At 38.8% G+C, this 13,985-nt stretch overlaps 1 long non-coding RNA gene across 2 annotated transcripts in view; it reads right to left on the bottom strand.

Moving 5' to 3' along the window:
* Nucleotides 1-1,183: 1,183 nt before the first annotated feature.
* Nucleotides 1,184-13,985, bottom strand: part of LOC138690272 (uncharacterized) — a 43,009-nt gene continuing 30,207 nt past the window's right edge. Inside the window, exons 1-4 of one of the 2 annotated variants that reach the window (XR_011329073.1) lie at nucleotides 11,998-12,098; nucleotides 9,260-9,457; nucleotides 8,759-8,932; nucleotides 1,184-2,164 (exon numbers count right to left, since the gene is read on the bottom strand). This is a non-coding gene — a long non-coding RNA (uncharacterized lncRNA). Of the gene's footprint in view, nucleotides 2,165-8,758; nucleotides 8,933-9,259; nucleotides 9,458-11,997; nucleotides 12,099-13,985 lie in introns of those variants that run through there. The other variant, XR_011329072.1, reaches the window with a different exon arrangement.

Here is a 13,985-nt window from a genome sequence, read left to right as displayed (position 1 = left end):
TAATAGTGGTAATTAATCGTTCTATGGATACCTAGGAAACTATCAATAGCTGTAGTAGGTAAATCAGAGGGTCATGTAGTTCCATACTCTGTCTCCAGCAGTGGGCATGAAGAAGTACATAGGAAAGATAAGAAGAGAGTGAGCACATGTGATGCTCCCTATGATTACTCTCTCATCTGCCAAACATTTTCAACTCAGGGTTGAACTAAGGTGTCTGGAGTTTCTTTGTGTTTGATACACCTCAATAGATTTCTGCTGCACAAACTCATCTATTCTTCCCTCCCTTTTAAACTTTTAGCATTCATAGCATCCTTTGGTTACTAGTTGCACATGTCTGCTCTGTTGTGCGGACCACGTCGTTTTCCTTTTTTCCCAGCTTCCTTTATGGTTGCTTAATTCTTGACCGAATATGTTCATGTTACAATACCATCAACAAGCAGAAGGTAGAGTGGAAGGAACAAGGCAAGTTTTGACTTTCTGGTATGCTCTGAAGAAACTCTCCCCAACTAAAGAGCAATGTAGAGTGCAGTACATAGCCTTTAGCTGGAAACAGGGATGGAGGAAACATATCAGCCATACGCAAAACTCAGATGACAAGAGGCTTAGAGCTGCCAAAAATTCAGTAGCTAAAATTCACTCACCAGAACCCTCTAATAAAATGACAGCATAATGAAGCTCCTAAAGGAAGAGTAATGCTATGTGTCTCCAAGCACACATCTCTGTGCTCACTGGATTAAATTTGGCAATTACAAAGAAAAACTTTGGGGTTGGAAATGCTTCTAATACTAGAGTGATTTGCACAGCATTTAGGAAATCATGAGGACCTGTAAATCATTCTCTAACATGTTCATGAGTTCCCTGGTAATAGCGTTCCTTGATTTGAGTAGGTAAGCCTCGAAAAACAGAGAGACAATTATCATCTTTCCTGATGATGTTGGAGTTACAAAAGATAGCTTAAACTTCCAGAGTGCTCTTCTGCCAAAGTACTGAATCAAGGATAAACTCCCCAGGGTACTGTGATATGGGTCTGACTTGTCCTGAACAGGAAGAATTTAGGTGGCCATGGGAGAACCTGGTGCTCACAACCTTTCTTAAGAAAAGTGCATTTATACATGAGCTGCCTTTCCTTTTTAACGAACAAAACGGTCAGCAAAGACAGGAACTGAAATTCCACTTCATTCAGAGTAACACCAAATTCGCCTATTATGCTACAGATCTCTCCCACATTTATGATTCAATTTAGGAGATAATGTCAATGAAATTGAACGTTGTGACTGGATAATAGACAGCTGCTGAAAGATAAATGCTGAAGAGAAGCGATTTATTTTCAGAGAAAAAACCTATTTTTTTAATGATGAAAGTTTGGATCCATTACAGGTATTACTATTATACCGAGATGCTATTATTTGTGCAATGCGATAAATGATTTTCTTCTCTCCATGACAAGCAAAAAAAGATATTTGCTTTTATACTTCACTGTATTTGACTGAAAACCTACCTTCTTGTTAGCCAAAAGATGGAGCAAGTCAGTGAGGACTTTTAGTCTGTATTGCAGCTCCCCAGATATTTCTATAAATAACCTGTTCCATCACCTTTTATAATTACCTAAACATCAGTCATATAGATCAACATCTTGAACTATCTGAACCAGGGGATCATTCAGAACTGCAAAAATGTTCAGTTCAGGATCTGGCCAACACTTTTGCTGGCTAACACTGACTTTATATGGTATACTTGCTACAAAGATTGCATTAAAGGAAAAGTTAGGTTAAACACCAAGCACTGGGGTTTCAAAGTTCCAACATCTAAAACAATAAAAAATTAAATAGGTCTGGAAAACTTAATTCAGACCCTTTATGCGTATGCTTTACACCACAACTGTGTGTTTTGGTTTGGTTTGTATTATAACAACTTGACCTCACATTGTCATTTGCCATCTCCATTCCTTTCCCTCTCTTACCTGTCTTGCCTTTTGTTTGTTCCCCTAGTGTAATTTATCATTCCATCTTTGCTTCCTTTCTTTCTTCTTCATCCTTTAGTGTTCACTGTAGCAGACACGAGGCGTCTCCAGGGTCTCAGTTCTCATGTCTAGGCACTATGACAGCCAACCAGATCCACATTACCTTCTGCCTCCCTCTCTCCTATGTACTCAGTCACTTTGTTGCTATTAAAAAAAATAAATTAAAAAAAAAATCCAGCCATCAGTTAGGAATTTTCAGAGAATGCAAGATACTTAGTGTTTTGTGCAGGTGAATCTGACAGCCAGACTCTAACAAGTCTTGGGGAACCAATGATTTATTTTTTTTTTTTAAGGCAGGGCAAAGGCAAACGGAATCACAGCCATTGTGTACGAATAGAGGAAGCTGAATTTACAAATGCATACGCACATGGAAACATGCTAGCTGACAGCACACACGATTTCAGAGCTGATCTGCAGGCCAGGCTTCCAGAGTGACTGCTTTCCTAGATGTATTCGTAATGGATGTTTTACCATTGTCCTCACAGGCTCTGCTTGTTGTGTGCTGGGTAACCAGTTGCCTGTGGACATTATCTCTTGTAAAAGCAATCTTGAAGGCAGCATGAACAAATCCTGAGCTGCCTAAACTTACCAGGAGTTGACCATAAATTTGAAGAACATCTTGGATTCATGCTTGTCAGGCCATACTGACAGTGGGGGAGATGATGGTTTTTCTCAGGCTACTGATGTTCAGTTTGTGGGACAGATATGCAGCAAGTATCAGGAGCCCATGACCTTTAGTCAGAAGCAAAAATTGAATGATATCCACCATGACTGCACTAAGGGTGGGGTTCCCCTGAGTGGACCCTGGGTGTATTTGTCTCAAGGATAGACCCAACGCAGTCGGGCATTCTGTTCCTCTGGGCTGCCACGATGGGCACGGGACCATCACGGCAAGCAGCATCAGCCACGACAAAGCAGCTAATGGCCTGTGTCACAGCCCCCACAGCAATGAACTTTCCAGTGCAGAAATTGTTATGCCCAGGAGCTGTACAACCCAACATATGTGTTGTCTCTCTTTGAGGTGGTACTTGCTTCTTATGAAATGCCATGAAGCCAAACCTGTAAATTAGCAGTTCTCTAGTAGCCATGCTTTGGCTGCTTGCTAATTAGGCAAAGTCATGACTACCATGACACAGTGAAACTGAGCTTGGCAGCAATTTTTCAGAAGATTTCTGGCCCACTTTCTGGTATCAGTCAAGGTGGCATGGTCTGGAAGATGACTTGGTCCTCCTTGCCCATCGAGATTCCTCCCGTTCTTTTAACTTTCTTTCTCGACCTCGCTGGTAGCATCTTGGTTTAGAGAAGCATGAGCAATATTAGTTCAATATTTTGTTATATGGTGGCTCTTGATGTCAGTGCATTGCAGACATTGAAGGAATACCATGACTGCTAGATGGCCCTCATTAGGATGGTCACCAAATGTTTAAAGGGTAGGTGACATTCCAAAGCCAGCCAGTCTTGCCTGCCATGTAGATGCACCCAGATGTCCTAGAGATGCCCCAGGGATCTGAAGCATCGACACAGAGGAATCAATCCAAGCTTGGGACTCTACGACTGGGAAGGCCCTAAGGATCAGGAGAAGCGTGGGCCTCAGAAGTGTAACAGGCAGAGCTGAGCACAGCTGCTAGCCATTACACCTCCACTCCCTAAGTATAGACACACGTTTTTTAAGTATGTTGAGGATCAGCTATTGTAATAGCTGTGCATGGATTTTCATGGACAGGAACTAATGGAAATATTGCCTAAATTGGACACTTCACACAGGTGGTTACTAAAATATTTACAGGCACACCACAAGGTGAAATAATTAACTGAACATTAATTGTTTTCACGGTAAGTAGTATGAGTATCGTGCAACAGCATCTGTTGCTTTCAAATTCCCCACACAAAGGGAGATTTCTTTTTGGTATGGCCTTGCCTTCACATTAGACACCATCATACCTTAAAGACCATGTAGATATTCAGTTGCGTTCTCAGCCAACAGTTAAACAGAAGCACTAAATGCCTGATGGCAGTTACAGACTAGCTGAAAGGCAAAAAGAAAGACAGCACCTGTTTACAGCCTTTCATTTGTGTTAGGTTTACTTAGCCTCATTGGGATGGTTATTATTTGTTCTTTGTGAATATTTCAGTTAAAAGGCAGACTGAAGAAAAAATTGTTTGCTACCAAAATACAATACTGGCTTTTCTGAACATTAATAATAATAATAATAATAATAATAATAATAATAATAATATTCCACATCTTGGAAAAGTACACTTGAGTGTTGCTCAGTATCCAGCAGGGCTTATGGACAGACTGATAAGCCTTCAGTTAAAAAATCTTACAATACATAAACAAGTAAATCAATGGAAAGGGATATACAGCTTGTTGGTTTTGTCAATTTTGCATAAGAAGTCAGCTATAATAGAAATATTTCATTTGTGGCTGTATCCATGGGTTCTCACATGCTGTGCACAGGGCACAAAAGGCAAATTCAGATTCAAAAATCCACTGTACATTCCCCCATCAATAGGGATTACATGGGATTTGTTTACTCAAAGTTTTCACATTCTTTGACCATCTTTAATGGCCATATAATTTCATATGGTTATAATATACTTTAAACATCTATGAAAATATTATGAATCTTCTGAAAAAAAAAATGTATAATTTACTAAACAACACCAAAGGAAAGCTGCAATCTTTGTCAGAGTTTGAAAATTATTAATAAAAAAGTGTCTTTGGAGATTGCAAGCACCCTTGGCAGTAAAGGGGCTTGATGATTTTGTTTTTTCTTCAGTGCAATGAAAGCAAATGATTTCTATGGGGAATATTCTTAATTCAGTTCAGCAGATTCTATTACCTAAACCAATAGTGTTTTTTAATGCAGTCAAGATATTCATGGGAATTAATTTTTTTTCATAAAGTTTTCCAGAAAGCAACAAAACAATGGGAAATGCATAATTCATGTGCTTCACAGGGAAAGGGACACTTTTTATTTACTTGTAAAAGTAAAAAAGAATGTATGTTGTAAAGTAGCCTGTATAATATTGGAATAAATTCAGTGTTATTAAAAGATGGTGTGAATTAGAGACATAAGGTACAGGAAAGAAAACCACTGAAACTGTACAGAAAAAAACCCCTTTTGAGGTCTGCTATAGAACAAGCAGAAGACTGGAGGATGTGGTTTAGAAGGATTTATATGCAGTATTTTCTGTCCATGAGAACAGTGAGTTCATTTTTAGAAATGTGTAAAGTGATATTACTGCTTATCCACTTCAATCCATCAAATTAGTTCTATAATTACAAAATATTTTGAAGGGGGCCATTGTATTTCAAAACCTACAGAATTTGAATATTTTGATTCTTTTATATATGTAGGTTTATATGCTGAATTTATTGAATTTATGATTGTTTCCTAATATTGTATTGGGTTAACTGCTCAGTGAATAATAAAATACATGAAGCTGCAAGCAAACTCTGGAAATCATCTAGTCCAAGCAGGGCTCTCTTCACAGTTAGAGCAGATTGCTCAGGGCTTTGCCCAGCTGAGCTTTGAAATTCTCCAAGGATGGAGACTCCACAGCCTCTATGGCAAACCCATGATGGCGTCATAGTAGTATTCCAAGACATGTCTTTTTTTAGAAATTTTTGTGTCTGAATTCCAACTTTAAATCCTGCTTACCTGCCACCTAGAGCTGTACAACTCCTGAATTTCTGGCTCCCATGGCAGTATGTTGACTGTATTTCAGGTATTTTCAGCATTTTAATGACGTGTATGTGAAAGACACATCAACAAACAAAGAATATAATACCCTTAGGATGCATTCGGTGTGTACAGCAATGTAATGCTGAATTAATTTCTGTAATGCTGAGTATGTTTATTATTGATTGAAAGTGTTTATAATTATTAATATAACAACTATACCAAGTAGTACCTCATATGGACTATGTTATTTTAAGTACTTTCTCTCTTCTGGAAGTAGCAATTAAAGTTTAATTTCAATAAACAATTTACCAGAAAATGCTCATTTTCATTCCTTTTTTTTTTTTTTCCCTAAAAAAAGTGAAAAATCCTACTTTTCTCCCAGATATGTAAAGAATCCATAAACGCTACATGTCTGGTTTGGATTCCAAGTCCCTCAGTTGACTAAACATTCCTTAAACTCATTTAAATTAACTAACTTTGTCTCACTAATTTGTAAGTAAATGGTGGAGCGGAATCTAAGCTATTCTTTGAGAAACAATAGTTGTGATATTTGAAAGAATATCTGTACCTTTGAAAGGTGATATGCATTATTGTAGACACAGATTTGGAAGATCTATTTAGGAGGTGACGAGGAAAGACAAAACAAACAGTGATAAGTTTTGTAGGCACTGATGAGGAGCTAAAGCCTATGTAGTGGCACTGTGAATTTTTATTTTATTGGAGGAGCAGGAGATATTGCACTAGCTAGTGATCCTTCTGCTGAAAATATCAAGTACATAGAAGGTGATGAGTTTGCTTTTTAGTATCTACCCTAAATTCAATCAGCAAGATTAAAATCGACTACGATGTGCATGCAAAGCATTTATCTGCTACAAACAGGCAATGCGCTCTGAGTGCTCTTTCATCTGCTGCAGTAGAGCAAAGTTACACTGCTCAACATTCAAGAAAGAATTTAACTTGATGGTGGTGGGTTTGGTTTTTCTGGTTTTAGTTTGGTTTTTTTGTTGTTTGTTTTTTTGTTTTTTTTTTTTATTTTAAACCGACTTTGTTATTGTGAAACCCTAATGGTCTTCCTATCACTCGGATAGCCAGAATATGTGATGTTATCCATTGTGACAATGTTATTAATTCACTGTAACAATAAACCGTGACTATCTGTAGCGCACATGCTGCATGCTGAAATGCATATGATTACATTAGTTAATAATGGGGGATTTTATCTGCCTTTCTTTGTTGTTTTTTCAAACAGCTCTTCATGAAAATTTCAGGTGTCTCCTACTCAGTAGCAAGTCATAACTCCACGTAGATGGCTCTGTTTTCTTATCATACATGGTGTAAAGAATGGTCTGCCCTTTCTCCCTCTCCTTTTATTATAATGACTGCAATTACTACTTGAAACCTCTATTCACCTTCTTTTGATAAAGCACAGAAAACTACAAAATCTCTTAAAAATTAAGCACTGTGCATATTAATGAAACAGACCAAGATGGTGTTTAGCTATTGACACTGGCATGATCCATTCTGCTAAACAGACATATGGGTTACGTATCTTTCTGCCTGTATTTAGAAAAACATTGACCCAACCACAGCCTTTGCTTCAGTTTCTTGAAGGATAGCTTTGCTTTACTCTCACTTCAGTGACTACACAAACTAGCCAACCTGGCCTGTGTCAAGGAAAGAATTTTCTTCGTAGTGATGCTACAAATCTGCATTTGAAAGAAATAGCCTCACAATTGCTCTGAATTGCTCACCATTAATTTCAGATAGGGCTCCCAGATTTCCATCTGTGATTCCCTGCACAAAAAATAGCTCCCAAGAGCTCTACATTTTTCTGGCTTACCTACAACACATGCGAACTACCAAGGCTTGTGCTATGGAAACAATATGTTCATCCTCATTAAGTGCAGTGCATGTCAAACACATCAGACCTACTGTGCAGATGATCAATTTAGTAAGATGATTTCTACACAAGGTTTAGCATAATGCAAAGATGAAAACATTTGTCACCTGAAAAATGCAGCAGAGTCATCCACTTTCACTTAAAGGATCTAAAATGAAGTCTCCAAAGTCAGCAAGGGAAGAAGGTGCTTTGTACCACACATTATCAGCCTGATCCATCTCTTTGTGAAGACACTCGCAAAGATTCCCACTGGTTTCAATTATGGATGACTAACCATGCATTGCCTTTCACAAAAGGAGCATGAGCATATTTTCACTACCTAAGCCAGCGGTGGTAACTAAAAGATGATATGTATGTTCCTTCCAGTAGGAGGATACCAATAGCCAATATCCACAGGCTAACACATCTGTCTGGTTATAGGAGTCATTCTTGTTAGAAAAAGTTCGTTATTCTTTCTGTTGTGTTTTTTTTTTTTTTCTTTCCCTGATCAACATATTACAATTTTCAACAACAACAAAAAAATGTACAGAGCAATGTTTCCTACAATCACCCCAAAGGACTTCCATAGGGAACCCAAAAGTTTAGAAGATAATTACTTTGTTAACCTTCACTATTCTGCCAAATGTCTTTACTGGGGTGAACAATAAATGCCACAATGCACTCCAGCAATAGCATAATACAGTATTGATTATTACAATTCTATGAGCAGGGGGAAACTCTATGCTGAATTATACTCTTCACTGTAAATTTCAGGAAGATTTATAGTCCTTTTTCTATAGTTTATCCAAAACAGCTGATCATGACTATACAAACAGCCAGGCACTAAAAATATTTTAACTGCAGTTTATATTCCAATTTAACAAATCAGGAATATCTTCAACTATCCCATGTATTAATTATGCCGCAGCTTCGTCTCCTTCTAAGGGTTTGAGAGATGGCACAGTCGGAATGCAGCCTGTCAGGCTGTTTTATCCTCACTGCTTGGGTTTGGAGGAGGAGGGAAGCGGGGGGGGGGGGAGTTGCTTAGTAAAACACACCATCTTCTTGTATTTAAGTGGAGTTTTACATCTCTGCCACTCATGACAATCCTTTCGATGGACCCTCTAGAAATAAGGCCCCAAAATCAGGGAGGGGGGGAGGGAGTACCTTTTCCGCACAGTGCAGCCACCCCTGGTGCTGCTGTTGGTGGAGAATGGGCTCTGTCACTCACAGTCCTCTCTGCTGGGTGATCCGCAGGCAGGGATTCCTGTATGAAGCTGGGAGAAGTGCAGAGGAAGCCAACACCTCTCAACTATGCCATAACTAGGATGTCTTATTTCTCTGGGGAAGAAAATGCATATATACATACATAAATTTAGCTGGCGCTGGAATAAAAATGCATGGGGAGGGAGAAGGCATATTCCTTTTTTATTATCTTCCCCTACTGGAAAGCCATTCCTTTCACTCTTTAGCACTTAAGTACAAGTGGACATGCCATTTATCTTCTGAAGCCTCTTTTTGCTACAGAGAGATTTCTTGAATTTGTTCTGGTGTTCAAGTTCACTTGACAATTTCATTATTCATTGTGTTAGATCAGGTATATTTAGATCCTTGATCTCTGGGCAAATCGTGACCAAGTGCAGGACCTCTGTCTATTCACCAGCTTACCTGTGTCTGTTAAGTTGTGATTGCTTGTATCCGCGGATCCACAAAGCCATGGCATGTCGCTTTGCTTCTGCGTTTTCACTTGCTCAGCGTATCCTCTCCTGATACCTAAATTTAGATTCAGTAGCAATTCATTCTGCAACTTGTACTGCTGACAGGGTAGGCAGTTCTGCGGTGATATTCTCTCTGATGTGCTGAACACTGCACAAGACAGAGAAGAAGTCATTAATGTATTAAACTTAACAAGATGGCAATTAATGGAGAACATGGCTCTCTGGATTTGTTTCAAGTGTACATTTAAATATGAACGTAAATTCTTTTGCAATCTGAACTGTTCTCTATTTAAGTTTCCTAATTGGGATTGAGAGCTACTAATGATACTGACCTGATCTCAGGTTGTGCCAGGATGGATTTTGTAAAGGGGTGAGCGCTCTGGACCCAATTCTGCAAGTGCTTCTTATGCGTATGGCTAACTTTAAGCCACATGAAGAGTTCTATTTATCACAAAGATTCTTCTTGTGCTCTCAGGTTGAACGTACTCAGCTGCTTTGCTGGAGCAGGGCAGGAGCATGCACCCTTTTCAGTAGTTTTTCACCCACAACTATTTAATTATCTTATCCAACATCTTGTTGCTTCGCTTCCAGGTAAGTCATTTAGACCAAAGACTCCCCTCTAAATCTTCCTTCCCTTTCTGTCTGTTTAACTAAAGCTCCCTTTTTTAAACTGCTGCTATGCCAAGCAATGTGTTTTGGATTAGCTTGACATTATTTAAAATTTACTTCTTTTCAGCAAGTTAGGAGAAATCTAAAGAAGCCATGCTGAACGCTAAGTAGGGATTTTGCATCAGGTTTAAGTTAGGCGCATATATCCAAACAATCTTCTTGACTTTCCCAATTATCGCACATCACTTGAAATGTGTCTGTCCTGATGTGGGATGGTACAAGGAGAAAGGAATCACAGGCCCACTGTGTCTGTGTGTTTTCTCTTAAGTATGGGGCATATGTTATATAATAAATTTAAACCTGAATTTATTTCACTGCAATTTAAGCGTAGTCAGATTATTTTGAGTTTGCCATGACTATTAATGTACATGTGCCCATTATCACGATCAAACCGAAAAAGCTCAAACGTTGTCAAACCGTAGCTGCCGGATCACGCAGCTCATAAAATACTTCTGAGACCCATTTATGCCAAGACCAGGCAAGTTTCTTGTGCATGCAAGTCCCAGCTTAGATTAATGCATCCTGTAATCATGTATCCTGCATCAGGAATAGCATCACGAAGAGGGGAACAGGTGGCCAAACATAGCACAAGCCCAGCTGTAGGGAGCCTGACCTAGTGAAATCTAGTTTAGCTGAAGTCTAGTTTGTGAATGCTCCTGCAAGACCGCTAACACAGTTCTGTACCTAGAAATAAGTTGGTGGCCTTCTGCTTCCTACAGCGAGGAGGAACGTAGACCAGAGTGTGGAGAATCAGTTCAGGAAAGTTCTTTGCGATAAAAATGTATTCTTGCTTGAGAGCGTCTAGCATCCTCTGCCCAACCCGAAACCACAGAGGCAGAGTGACAAACAAGTCTCCCTCTCTAAAGCCATAATGAAGAGCTACATTAACAAAGCAATAAAAAACTTGTCATAAATTAACTGCTTGGATTTCTCAGGGGGGCATCAAAATTTTTCCTCAGTTTCAGCCCATTCCACCCTCTACACTAAAACACTCCCAGGGGCTGGCAGGCTCTGGGTCCTGGGGGTGAGTCCTGCTCTCCCTGGGGGAGGTCTGGTGAGGATGGTGCCCACCCATGGCATGAAATATGCAACCTCCCTCCTCTCCACCCATCCACAGTGCAGCAACGAGGAGCCCAGAAAGCTTATTTAATACCTCCCTGCTTGCGTGTAATTTCTTTCGGTTTCTACAGAAACAGAATGACAACATCATCCTTGCGAAGATAAGAAAGCATCAGGCTGAAGCATGACCTTTACTTCATACGGTCATTTTATTGTGGCTATATGAGTAGCAGGATCCTAAAGAGCAGCAGATATGGAGCTCATATTCTCATGTTATTGGTTAATTGCTTACTACATCTCAAATTCAGTCGACTAAGTCTCTGGCTGGGAAATTTCTTGGTACAAAGGGATGTGCGTGTGCATGCACACACATGTATGCGTGTGCACAGACATATGCATGTGCTCGTGGGTGTTGAACAGCTCCGTGCGAGAAACGGTGTTTTAACAGTGTGTTTGCTGGAGTAAATGGTGTTCACGCAGTTCCAAAGCAGGTGCAAGATACCCATATGCTGTGCTTTTTTAACTCTTAAACCAAATTTACTGTGAAAATATGTGCAGTATGTGATTGTGATTTTTAGCTTATCTATTTATCTCTACTGGGTCTTGGATTTTTTTCCTTGATTTACTCGTTTGTGAGCCTCCTGGTAGAAGATTCATTAGCATTTACTGAGTTGATAAACAGTTTCTATTCTCCGGTCCTGTTATCATTTTCTATTACATTTTTTTGAATCAATTCTTTTTATTCATTGATATCGAGCCTTGTAAAAACAACTTTGAATAACCAGCGCATTAAAATGAATCAGCCATTAGAAAACATTTGACACGAAATATCTGTCCCCTGTCCTTTGATCGGTTTTCTTACTGTCCTAAGCAAACATCTTGGAATCAAGTCCTTTATCTCAAGACTGCCCAACAGCTAGATACAGAAGCACCCATCTGTCTGTCTGTCTATCTACCTACCTGTGTATCTTCTGTTTGTTTACTGAAACATTTTTCCTGGACAGTTTATATTCTCAGCAGAAATTTGCAACATCTGAAATGAAGTGAATAAAGGGTTGAATATGCTGTTAGCCAAACACTCCCCAAAAAGGGCAGACTTTGGGAAGTTTTCTTTAAATGCTCAGATCCTCAGTACTTCATATTCTCTGCAAAAAAAGAGTGAGTGAAAAATGAACAAGTCATGGTTTTTCAGAGCTCTAATGACTTATACTAATGTATTCCTTCATCTAAATACAGATTTCTATTTAAAATTCAGTATGCAGGGGTATTATGAAGTCTAGTTTAATAGATTCCAAATAATTGCCCTTTAGAAATGATGAATAGCTGTTTAAAGCCACTGATAAGAATATACTATTTCTCCCCTAACAATGGGCCTTCTACATTAACTGTATCATATATGCCTGAAATTAGTTTATTATTTTTTTTATTGATATGCAAACTACAAGCTGATGGCAGATGGCAAATAACCCCTCACACTAACACCAAACCCTCCAAAAAAAGCCTTGTCTCTGCTACTGTTCTTGTAGGAGGACAAAAAAGAGAGATAAGAAGATAGCTTTTATACTGAAGGCAGACCACTGAAATGCAGATGATGCCATCCTCTCTGGTACTCAGTTTTCAGATTTTCTGGCATAAAAGGAATAAGATATAAGGTTGAATTAATGACCAGATTTTGCACAACTGCAATTCAGGATGCTTTCTGTGTGCTGCTCATGCTGTCTCTGACTGCCCTTTAAAACAGCCATTCTAGACTTGTTCTTTCATTTAAAAGATGAGCATCCAGAAATACTAAATTAAAAATACATTATTCATATATTCAACATAGGAATGACCTGACAAAAATTTCACTTAACAGAGCTAGTGGTTTCTTCATAACATATGAAACTCGTTGAAAACACCAAGCAAAATAGATTAAATGCATCTACAGTTGAATCTGCAGTTATGCATACAACATGATATTGGAAGTTTCTGAGGTTGTATGTGTTTTGTGTGCTAAACACACCTGCTGTACTTATATGCAGCACTTGGGAAAATAAATGCAAAATGTGAATCTATTAGAAAACTAACACTTACAGCTTTTTCTTTAAAAACTTGTGAAGCATTATCTCAAATATTTAAGGAGACATACAAAGATATTGGACACCGACACCAGTGGTTTTGTCAAATAATGCGGTAATGCTGAAGTTATAAAAGAGTGAGATAGATATAGATATAGATATATATATATATATGGTTTTTCACTACATAATGGTTGGGTTCTATCAAGCTTTTAGATTGCAAGCAGAAATAAAACACTTGCTGGGTGAAAAGTACATATATATATATATATAAAAAATTAAATTCCATTAAAAAACATTAGTATTTCCTATTATGCGCATATTGCGCAATGTTAACATCCTTATACTAGTGCTTGCTTGCTCTCTCTGCCCATATGTGACTGCATGTAATTGTATTTCTGTACAGAGACTGCACCTCAGCTGAATGTTTGCTGCTGGAGAAATATTTGCCAGTGTCCTTATTTGCTAAAGCTAAGAGCAAAAAGAAAGCCTCTTCCTTCTTTCCTAGAGGTTAGAAAGTTACTGTAAGAATTGTTTTACTTTCCTCATCTTTCCTACCTACCAGCGACTTAGATTTGCTTTCCAATTAATTTTCCCTTGGAAAAGTTAGCAACACCACAAGAGGTCCTAAAAGTGGGTTAAAGCAGTTTTATGTCTTAACCATGGTTGCATCTATAATGCTTGGCTCTGGTCCCTTTAGCCTTTTATTTTTTTCTATAGGAGCAGGGCAGTTACCCCCCTCTCAGGGCCTTTTCTTCCTCCCTCTGGGGTAGGCTGCCTTCTCCACACACCACTGGTACCCAGAAAAGAATGGTTCTTCTGTTTGTCTGGCTGCCTGCATATTGCATCCATTGCTCCATTCAGCCCGTCTTTTCAGGTCTGCTAGCTGCT

The sequence above is a fragment of the Haliaeetus albicilla genome, chromosome 21 (assembly GCF_947461875.1).
Source record: "Haliaeetus albicilla chromosome 21, bHalAlb1.1, whole genome shotgun sequence".
Taxonomy (NCBI): Eukaryota; Metazoa; Chordata; class Aves; order Accipitriformes; family Accipitridae; genus Haliaeetus; species Haliaeetus albicilla.
Note: the sequence above shows the minus strand (reverse complement) of the source record. Positions and strands in the feature narration are given on the sequence as shown.